The sequence below is a fragment of the Lissotriton helveticus genome, chromosome 8 (assembly GCF_964261635.1).
Source record: "Lissotriton helveticus chromosome 8, aLisHel1.1, whole genome shotgun sequence".
NCBI lineage: Eukaryota > Metazoa > Chordata > Amphibia > Caudata > Salamandridae > Lissotriton > Lissotriton helveticus.
Window position 1 is genome coordinate 380,331,944 of NC_136069.1, and position 11,879 is coordinate 380,343,822.

Below are 11,879 nucleotides of genomic sequence, written 5' to 3' on the forward strand. Positions count from 1 at the left end.
GTAAATTTTGGTCTGGCTTGAACACTGTCTTGCTGAGGTTTAGCTAGCAAGTTAACTGATTTAAACAGTTCCCTGGTGGAATTGCCTGCCTCTTTTATTTTTACAGTAAACTGTTTTTATTTTTGTTGCAGCAAGAATTTCTTCTTTACATAGTAAGATAGTGTGGTTATAGATGACCTTCTTTAGATTATAATTTTGCTGCCAGTGGCACTCTGCTCTTCTGAAGTTTATCTTTAGGCTTTTAAGTTCTGGGGTGTACTATGGCAATGACGTTAACTTTTTGCCTTCATTAGCTTCCTGGGCGCGACTTTGTCGGCTGAGGTTAGCGAGTCATTAAACTGCTGAGCTGCCTTATTGTCGCTGTGCAGGGTTGTCAGGGAAAGGATTGAGTGCCGACTCAGTCACCATCTTAGGTTTTATCCCATAGGCTGATTAATACCTTGGAGACTTTGGCTTGAACTTCGTGTTGTAATTGAGTAAGTTTAAGCTTAAAATGAATAGCCTTATGGTCTGTCAATGGTAGGGCTTGTGTATTGGAGACCATGATATCGGGACACTGGTAAAAATCACGTCCAGCGTATGGCCTGCCAGATTAGTAGATCCTATTACCAGTTGTCGGAGGTTAAAAGCCTCAAGGTTGTCTAACAACCTTGTGGTATCGGCATTGTTTGCTTCTAGGTGGTAGTTGCTATATCCTAGAATAGTGGAGGAGAGCGAGTCTGATTCCAGAAGCATCAGAATGGCTTTGGAGAAGGCCACTCTGCTTCCCGGTGGGTGGTAGATCAGTATTCCTTGGAAGATCGGAGTTAAGTTTAATGCAGAAGTGTAGTGCTTCTGCCAGGATGGTTGAGAATCTCGAGCTCTACTTTAAGATGATTACGGTAGATAATCGTTATCCCCCCTTTGCCTGTATCTTGAGGTATTCATAACCCTCTGGAATGGCAGCGTTCCAGTTGGGAACTGAGGTGCGATCTGTCCAAGTTTCGGTTAAAGACTGGTCTGGTAAGGAGAGTTTGATAAGGTCTTCAAGCTCGTATTTAATCTTAGCTACCGTGCGAACAATAATTAGCAGGCATATAACATGTTCTATTGCTGTTACCTTAGTTTTCTGCTTCGTGTGACCCCTTAGCCTTTCTCTTTCATTGGAGCCACTGCTGTCATTAAAAGGCATTTTCCTCCATTCCTTTCCCTAAGTTGCCTGTGGCCATAGATCCCACACCAGTGTTAGCAGGGAGTCTGAGGGCGAAATTAGGGCAATAAGCCCCTATTTTGCTGACTGACTGGAATCCTATTTTGAGGGGCACATGTTTAAGTCTAACCAATTGCCTACCATATGCTCCTGGTGTGATTTGGGCAGAGGTTCTGGTGTGGGTCATGTTCCAGGTGCTGACTGGCGCAGCCAGGTTTGCCTTTCGTGCGGCTTTGGCACGCCCTCTGCTTAGTCGCTCCATCACATGTAATTTAGTGGTGGGACCGGAAGACTTGAGCGTCAACACCAGTGTAGTGCAGTAACTGACTTCCGGGTACCGCAGGGGCAGAGCACTCTATGGATTCGTAAGCTCGGATAAGGTTTACAGTTTACATATAGGCCTTCGTAGCAACTCTTAAAACATGAAGCATGATGCTTTAGCCAATTTTAAGAAACTATTTCCCATTCAATACAATTCCAAGTAGGTGCAGTGCGGACTTTACAAATAAGCCGGGTCGAACAGTCGCCAACAGTGTAGCCAAGCTAAATTACTACCACTCATCATATCTAATGCTTTGAGTGATGGGGAAATATTCTAAAATTGAACCCAATTCCAGAAATTGGCGGTGTCAAAGGGTCCCAATGTTGAACTACTGTTCAAGCATCACTGAAACAGTCACTTGGACTATAACTTCCTCCTTGATCTGCATAGAACGTGGTGTGCACGAACAAGCCTGCAAAGGAATTGCACTTTGTTTTTAGGTCTCGCCTACACAGCGCACATGCGCTGCATAGGAGGACCTTTAGCCTCCATTTTACTCTTTTTGAAGCACACTTGTGCTTGTGGCGGCATTCACCATGCGGGAGCGAGCAGGGGGTGCACCACAAGCACTAGTATGTGCTTCAAAAGAGCAGACTGCGCACGCACCACTCCTGAAAACAGCTTGTTAGTGCAGCATGCACACCACTAGATTACTTTTTTTTATTTTATTTTGTGTGCCAGGTGGGGAATTTGACCAGCGCATGTTAAACCTCTTTTTCACCAGCGAGTTTTATTACTTTTCTTTTGCAGAAAAGTACCATAACATCCAAAGTACACGGTACTTGTAACCCATTTCCCGACCACTGTATTTCTCAACTTGTTTTTCCAGTCGACTAACACTGTACAGAGACCAGCATCATGCAGAGTCCTTTCTTTTCACTCGTTCCTAGTGTTCGGTCACACACAATGAAGCACATTTAAGTTCATAGCTTTTGTAGCACGGAACACCAAGCTCCACAACAAAGGAAACTTTTTAGCAAAGACTTGGGTAAGCGAAACCCTTGGGGCGCATGTGGAAAGAACATGTTTCATACAGGTCTTTTATCATAAATATAATTTTCTTTTTGGATTTTGAAATTTAGAGCATTGCAACAACTGACCTCAAATACTGAATTCCTGCTGTTTACACAAAATAAGTGTATAGTGTCAGTCTGCATTTTTGCATAACACTATGGCAGTAGGTCACTATCGGTAGATAAGTCTCAAGCACTTACTGTTCACCGATCGGTTGTGAACGTTATCTTTTCGGTATCGGTTGGCAACCAATCTGGGTTTCATCTGTCTTTCATGTGCATTTCAGTTACATGTTGGGAGATGGAGGTCCTCTACATAGTCAGTCAAACGTCACCTTCTCAGCTGCAACTGAAAATCCGACACTACTTTACAGCCAAATTCTCTTTAATTTGCTGGGCTATGGCATTAAATGAGGTGCTCACGCCCCAAGCAGTTCTGACTTCAACAGCAGCAAATGTGATTTAGGACAGAGGGGGCACACAAGCAAGACCGCTCATTGTTTTAGGTCTTACTGTTGTACCACGGTTTAACCCCTTCCATGCTCATGACGGAACGGTTCCGTCATCAGTGTCAGTGCTCCGGTGCTGATGACGGAACATTTCCGTCATGAGTCAATATGATTTATGACCCTTCAGCACTGCAGCGAAATTCGTGCAGCACTGAAGGGGTTAACAAACCGCTTTGCTCTTTGAGACTTCTAGATATGTGATGCGCCACCAACATTCCATGCATTGTAACTAGGAAACTTGACTATAAATCCCAGCTTCCCCAACTGTCTGCACTCTGATGTTGGGCAGAGCAGATTCTCTCCAGTTGCTTTTGCTCCTGGGCTGCCAGAATATGCACTTGTGGAAACAATCCGCCTACCCAGGGGGGTCTGTTTGCTTTTGAGTGTTGTATCTTCCCCCCCTGCTCTTTTCCGCCAGTGCGGCACAGAACGCAAACACCTTCTTGACTCTGTCTGAGGCAGAAAGACAGATCGTTGAATGGGGGTCACCGTCTGTGGTCTCATGACCCCGGCCAAGGTGGTGTTGCACCTATCTGGCAAGTAGTTGTAGAAGCTGGCACAGACAGTGAGGGCTGTGCTATATTGCCCCCAGCTGGCAATGAACACACTCCCTGCTAGCATGGTTTTATTGTGTAATTCTACCCCCTGCCTGGAAGGCTTCTCTGCTGTTTACAGGTGGCATGGGCGTGCCTGTGTTGTGGTGGTTATGAAGTTGCTACATTGTATTCTGGCGGTTAGTCTGTGGCACCTCGGTCGAGAGGTGTTTCTCTGTTTCCTCCTTGGCCCCAATTGTAGTGCTCGATGAGGGCTGACCGAATTCTTGCATCCGTTTGAAACATGTGACGCATGGACGTTAGATGAAGGGATGGAGGAAACGTCATTAATTCTAAACCTTTTGATGGAATGTTCTAGGAAGACTTGTACGTGGATCGACTGGTAACACTTATTGCACGAGTGGATTACACAATAGATTTCTCAACTTCTTTTCTGCCTTTTGTCCATTTGTGTGTGGACAAAACACGTTGGCTGTATTTTGCTCTGCACATATGAAGCAACCTTCAAGACAATCATTGGCATAGCCAATAGGCCTCTCCTTTGGGAACTTACAAATATTTAGTTATGCAGCACAATATCCTTGGTGCAACAGCATAAACTGTTTCATGGGTAAACACTTAAAAGGTCCCAAAGGCGTGACCTATTGGCTATGCCAATGCTTGTTTTGCTTGGGCATGTTGTGCTTTCTCCTTTTGTAAGCTTATCTTGTAGTGGACATTTATTCATGCCACTTTCAGAACGCTTGCCAGTAGTATAGCTGAAGGTGGGAAATGGCAATGTTTTGAAACTGGATGGGACCATGGTGCTTAAAGGTTTGACCATGTAGGTGAATCTGGTGATGACCCTAAGCTCAAGTAGTACTTTGGCAGAAGTAGCTAACTACCATGGTTGTGGGAAGCCTGAATAATTGAAGGGCTTTCTCTGATCAGTGTTTAAAGGTGAGATGTTCATGGGTGTTAACAAAACGTGGCTCATGTAATTGTTGATCATACCCTTAATGAGCCAGGCACTCCCTCCCCGATGAGGTAATATTTTTTTCTGATATATCTGCCTTGTGGATTCCTCACCTTGTGAGTATCCCCCTTGCACATATCCCCCTTGCACCAGCAACGTTCGGAAAATTCTTTGTAGCACGATGTCATAGGAGCATGGCATCGCGCGGGACTCCATCTGATGTCACCGACTCTTTATTAGACCCACGTTGGCGTGATGACGTCAGTTCCCTTTTTCCCACGTCGACGCTAACAGTTTCTGGGATCTTCTGTGATTCAGAAAGTAACTTGTTGCTATTTTGTGTTACTATTTCTCTGTCTAGTGTCTGTTCTTCTAGGAAGACTGGGTTCAAGCAGTGCGGATCGTGTGCTTGTATGATGTCCATTACCGATCCGCACGACGATTGTTTGTGGTGTCTTGGATCGGACCATGATGTCAAGAACTGTCAATCCGGCTTCAAGATGAACCCAAAGGCTTTATGAGAACGTGAGGCGAAGCTTCTGCTGGCGAAGGTGAAAGGAAGAGAGGCTGGAAGGTCTTAGAGGTCAAGATCTAGACGTTCGAGGTAGAGGCAGAAGACTCTATCGAAGTCTAGGTCGAGATCTGCTTCGAGGTCCAGAGTGAGGTCGAGGTCCGGATCGAAGTCTGCTTCGGGTCATGCTTTGGGCTCCTCGACTAAGAAGCACGAGAGGAGGAAGCATAGCTCAAGACATCACTCTGGTAAACAGTCTTCAGACTCTAAGAGGAGGTCTTTGTCTCGAACATCACAAACACTTCGTGTCACCTTCACCTATGCGCTCTTGTGATGGTTCCCTGATTCCGGAGCAAGAACCGAATCCGGAGTCGCTCCATTCTTTGGAGCATTAAGGAGATGGGGAGATTCCTCGGACACCGACTCTGGTGGAAGTCCCTGTGAATCAATAGGGCCAAGATGAACCGATGCCAGAGCAGCCGATGGGTTCGTACCCTCCCTTTCCTGGTCCTGGACAGGACCCCTCCCATTTCCTTAATGCTATGTTTGGCGTTTATGCGAGTGCAATGTACCCCACTGGTGTACCGGCTGGTCCCATGGGTCCTTTATCTTACAACTTGGGTGTCCCTCAAGCTTACGCTCCGGCACCTTTTATGCCGATGCCTTATACACCTTGGCACGGTGCAGCTGAGGTAATTGACTCCGCACACAGCTTTGCCGGCTCCGGAGCGACCTCGTGAATTGGTATGAGGTGCGACGCCGGTTCGAGATTCTCATCATTCAGCTGTCCCGTCTCCTCATTCGATGCTGATTCAGTCTGAGTCGTTACCGGATCCGACGACTTCGATTCATTTGGAGTGGTCGAGGCGCAGAGCTCAGCGCCTTTTGGAGGAAAAGGAGTATGAAGATCCTGAAGTAGAGGAAGGAGAACTTCTGGATCAAGGGCACTGTTTTGAGGACCTGCATAGTGCTAGTGGCCTGGAACTCTCTCCTGAGTGGGGTTTCCCATCAGTTTCTCATGCACCACCTAAGGACGTGGCACCCTACCATGTTGTCATTAGGAAGGCTGCGGATCTGCTCAATCTGACTTTACCTACCGTTGAGTTCAAGCCTAACATCCTCACGGAGGTTTTGCATTCGCCTTCATCTATTCTAGAGCCTACACTCCCATTCACTGAGGCTTTGACTGAGCCAATAATGGAGGTCTGGAAGAGACCTTTGACTGCTCCTGCGGTTTCCAGGTCAGTGGCAAGACGTTATAGGGTGGCACCTGGTGACACCGAGTTTTTCTCTTCGCATCCTTCTCCGGAAAGTCTGGTTGTGCAGGCCGCTTGTTCCAACATGTCTGCAGGTTCTTTTCCTCAGGTGGCAGCAGATAAAGACTCTAAAAAATTGGACCAGTCTGCAAAAAAGATTTTCTCCTCGGGTAGCATGGCTCTAAAATCAACCAATGCTACTTGCCTGCTAGGGAGATATGTTCATGCATTGATGGACTCTGTGAAACAGTTGTCAACTAAGCTTCCAGAGGAAGATAGAAAGAACTTCAATGAGGTAGTCTCTGATACTCGGGCTGCAGCCTGCTTAGTAATTCAGAGTGACATGGACACGGCGGACTCTGTGGCCAGGATAATGGGCTCTACTGTTGCCACAAGGGCCGCATGGCTAAAATCTTCTGAATTTTCAGCAGATGTATAATCTACTTTAATGGACTTGCCATTTGACGGAACAGGCCTCTTTGGGGGAAAAAAGCGGATGTAGCCTTGGAGAGGATCAAAGATAGCCGGGCAAGGTCTTTGGGCCTGCAGGCTAGAGGCTCTGCCACTTGGAGGTTTAGGGGATTTGGTAGATCCACTTTTCGTTCCTATAAACAAGGCCAGCAGCAGCAAAACCCTTTGTATAGATCATACAAGAGGTTAACAAAGCGCTCGTGGACACCAAGCCTCCTCCTCTACTTCCTCCTCTAACAATCAACCCCCACCCGCAAAGCAGCCCTAGATCCGCTATTCCAGATCATGTGGGTCCGGTAGGGGGTCGGCTTACTCATTTTCTACGGGATTGGGAATCGGTTACATCAGATCTTTGGGTTCTCAATCTCGTAGAAAATGGGTATACACTTCCTTTTCAGGAGTTCCCTCCCAATTACCCTCCTTGCCAAGGTTATTGTTCGGAGGACCACCTGCTTCTCCTGCAGGAAGAAGTCCTGGCTCTGTTCCGAAAAGGTACAATAGAGGTAGTTCCATAGCAGGAAAGGGTTCAGGGGTGCTACTCCTGGTATTTCCTGATCCCCAAGAAGGATGGCAGGTTACGTCCAATCCTGGACCTCAGGATTTGGAACCTCTATCTCAAACAGAAGTTCAAAATGCTCACACTTGCACAGGTTCTTCAGGCGCTGATGGAAGAAGACTGGATGGTGTTGATCGACTTGCAGGATGCGTATTTTCACATCCCCATTCTGAAGTCGCACAGAAAGTATCTGTTTTATGGTGGGATCGCAACACTACCAGTTTGTGGTCCTTCAGTTTGGGCTTACTACTGCGCCTCGAGTTTTCACCAAGGTGATGGCAGTGGTGGCTGCGCATCTCAGAAGGTCGGGGTTCCTGTGTTCCCCTATCTGGACGACTGGCTGATCAAAGCAGAGTCGCCAGAGAAGGTGCTCCATCATCTGCAAGAGACAACTCAGTTGTTGCACAGGTTGGGTTTTTTGATAAATGTACCCAAGTCTCACCTGGTGCCCTCCCAGCGCAACCTGTTCATAGGTGCGGTACTGGACACTGCTGTATGTCGTGCATTCCCTCCTCAAAGGATTAGCGACATACAGGAAATGATTCCTTTATTCTACAATGAAGTGGTTGTTCCAGTCCTGAAGGTCCTTCGTCTGCTAGGTTTGATGGCTTCTTGCATTCTGTTGGTCAACCATGCATGCTGGCACATGAGGGCACTCCAGTGGTGCCTCTGCAGGCAGTGGTATCAGCACACCGGAGATCTCAGTGAGTCTGTGAGGATCTCCAGGGAAACTGCAGTGGATCTGTCATGGTGGAGCGTGGAAGGCAATCTGTCTCAAGGAAAACCTTTCCAGCTACCTCCATCGGTTGCCACAGTGATAACGGATGCATCCACTCTCGGGTGGGGTGCTCATCTGGGGGATCTGGAGATCAAAGGTCTTTGGTCTCCAGAGGAAAGGTTGCTTCACATCAACCTTCTAGAGTTGAGGGCGATACGGCTGTCGCTCAAGGCCTTCCTCCCTTCCCTTTGCGGTCAGTCGGTTCAAGTCCTGACGGACAACACAACCGCGATGTGGTAGATCAACAAGCAGGGAGGAGTGGGGTCGCAGTGTCTCAGCAGAGAGGCTCTGCGTCTCTGGTCCTGGGTTCAGGACCATCCGATTTGTCTGATGGCAAATCATCTGGCCGGAGTTCTGAACATTCGTGCAGACGTTCTCAGTCGGCAGTTCTCTGCCGATCACGAGTGGAGGCTCCATCCGGAGGTTGTTCACAACATCTTTCAGATGTGGGGGACTCCTCGGGTGGACCTGTTTGCCACTCGCGAGAATGCTCACTGCCTGCCATTCTGCAGTCTCCAGTATCCGAGGCAAGGAGCTTTGGGGGACGCGTTTCAGTTGAGTTGGGGAAGTCAACTCCTTTATGCGTTTCCTACCATACCCTTGATTCCTCTGGTTCTGAGGAAGATTCGCCAGGACCGGGCCCAAGTCCTATTGGTTGCCCCGGATTGGCCAAGAAAGGTGTGGTACACGGACCTTCTCCACCTCTCCTCTCACCCGCAGCTCCGTCTCCTTCTCAGGGCAGACCTCCTCTCTCAGATGGAGGGGCAAGTTCTACACCCCCACCTCCAGACATTACACCTTCATGCCTGGAGATTGAATGCGGCAACTTGAATTCCTTTTCTCTCCCTCACGATGTGGTGGATGTAATTCTTTTTGCCAAGCGTGGCTCCACTAAGTCCATCTATTCTTATAGGTGGTCTAAATTTGTCTCTTGGTGTGGGGAGAGGGCTGTTGACCCTTTGAAGGCTCATTTGTCTGATATTTTACGGTTTGCTCTTTCTCTGGCGCAGCAAGGATTTGCTGTTGCCACAGTCAAGGGATATCTTTCGGCCTTGTCGGCATTTCTCTGTTTGCCGGATCAGCCTTCTCTTTTTAAGTCTCCTGTGGTTTTAAGATTTTTGAAGGGTCTCAGTAATAAGTTCCCTCCTACTCCTTTTGTTGTTCCTCATTGGGATTTGAATCTTGTGTTAACCAATTTGATGGGTTCTCCCTTCGAACCCTTACACAAGTGTCCTTTGAGGCTTCTATCTTTTAAAACAGTCTTCTTGGTTGCAATTACCTCGGCTTCAGGCTCTTAGTTCCAAGCCCCCATTCTTGACTATTCATGCTGAAAGAATGGTTCTCAGGACCAGGGCTGCTTTTCCTCCTAAGGTGGTAACTCCCTTCCATCTAGGACAATCCATTACCCTTCCTACCTTTTATCCTTAACTTGAAACCTTGAAAGACAAACCCAAACCTGCAATTTCACAGACTCGACTGACAACATACATGAGGAGTACTTAAGATATAACTCAGGATCCTGTCGGCCCCAAGAGAGAAACTAGTGAATTATCTGGATGCCATACACTTGTGACTGTCAAGGGTGTGCATGATAATAGTGTGAACTGAGGAAGCTCTTTTAATTTCTACCATCATGTCTTTATTAGTAAGCAAGACAAAAAAAACACTAATTAAAAGGTAAAATAAATGCGAGTGGAGGACAAAAGCACACAGCGTGATTCAGGCTGACCCTCTCTACCTCGAGGGTACCATGAGTGAGTTAGCTCTGAAAACCACAAATCACTGTCAACCCCCAGCAGGTCTACGGAAGTGATTGTCATCATTAATGCCAACTGTTGATGAAAATGCCTGGGTGTATTTCAAATTCAAGGAAGCCAGGCAGTGTTGTGTTCCATCATTATCACCCAATTGACTTTCAGGATTCCAGGCCACTGTGCTAGGAGACGTTATTTACGCCCCAGTTCCTACAACATATTTTTCATGAGTTTTGTGGTAAATAACATAGGGGACAGGCATTTTTACCTCCCATGTGAATGAATAATATCTTTAAAAAATACATGCATTTGATTAAGATGTAGGCTTTGTCACGTTGCTGATCGTGTACCATTCTTGATGACATGAAGCAAGAATATTTGCTATTTGACACTAGGCAATCTATGGAAGAGGTGCAATCGTGTAGTACTTCTGACTACTACCTCTTACATGTTGGAGTAGTGTAGTGAAAATAAATGCCAGACTACTCACTATGCATCGCACAAACCACAAGCTTGCAATTAAAATGCTTTGTGGGTTCAGCCAGCTCTGAATTCTGTGAAATTCAGCCATTTCAGAATTCTCCCACCTTCATTTACACAGATTTATAGATGAAATATATCTGTAGATATAGTGTTTGTTTCTGCAGCATGATACTCTTTCAGTAAGGTAATTTTTCACGTTGAGGGAATTGGATGTGAGCACACTTGTAATACAAAGAGAAATGGAAATGTATTTTCCATGATGGGCCCAGATATGCCGGCACATGTGGTAACTATGACCATCATATTTACAGATGGCCCCAGGGACATCTTGTGGATTTTGGAGGCCATGGGCCAGGAATATTATGGGGGCCCCTGTTAGGAACAGTTTCAAATTAATTATCCAGTTCCAGCTCTTTCATGTCCTTGTTAGCCATGTTAGAGACTGTGCACAGGCACACTTGTCCAAATTCAAATTATGTTTACATGTAATATTCAAGGATAGGATGTTTTCAATATGGTAACACAGCAGCAACTCACTAATATTAACTGCAAATAATCTGACACTTCTCATACGTGAGGTCCTTATTTGATCTTAAAGAAACCTTTTTATGGCTGTTGCAAGTAAGATATACAACACATTTTGCTACAAAATGTCTGTAATAGATACTCACATAACACCCAAATGGAAAATAAAGCAAGTGGTTGCCGAACATCTCTGCAGAACATAATCACTTCAAATATTGCCTAATATTCACACGGTTACATAAACAGAAATGAGGGCATGCATAATTTACTTTGAATGTCTGGATGTGAAGCATGATTGGGTATTTTTAGCAAAATGAAATGTCAACATTGCCATGTTAACAGAACACTGCTCCTCCAGACGAAGCATGTGATCATAGAAAACAATTTAGACTTGCAATGCCAATTGTCTGCTTTCTTTCTCAGGTCCCACCAGGGTGTAATGGAATTGCTGCCTATAATCCTTAAGAATGGCTGCTGCAGAAGTCCTTTGCCACGTTTTTATTTAGGTATGTGTCCCCTCTCCCCGAGACTGGAGAGTGACCCACCCAACTGCTTCCTCTTTTAGAAATAACATGAACATTCATAAAGGGACAGTTTGCACTTTTAAATACTGTTTTATACACTTTTTGAATACAGCTGCATTAGTTAAACACATATTCTCCTGGGTTCTTTCATTTATCACTACACAGAAAGCCTTACTTATATTCACGAATTAATCCGATATACCATTATTATAATTCTGAGAATGCCATGACTAGTATGAGTTTTTTCTTCTATTTATTCCAGTTCTTAAATTACATGGGCTTGTCAACCCATAGTGAAGAGTTCAGAAAGAACAGTGTAAGCGTGAGAACAGCAAGTCTCACCTCTAGGTGTTCTCAGTATGGGCATATCAGGCTAGGAAGAGATGCTTGGCAGTCACTGATGAAAGGATGCCACTGTGATCTACAACATACCTTGTGGGATTGCCAGTATCCAATGACTTGACTGGACAGACATCAGC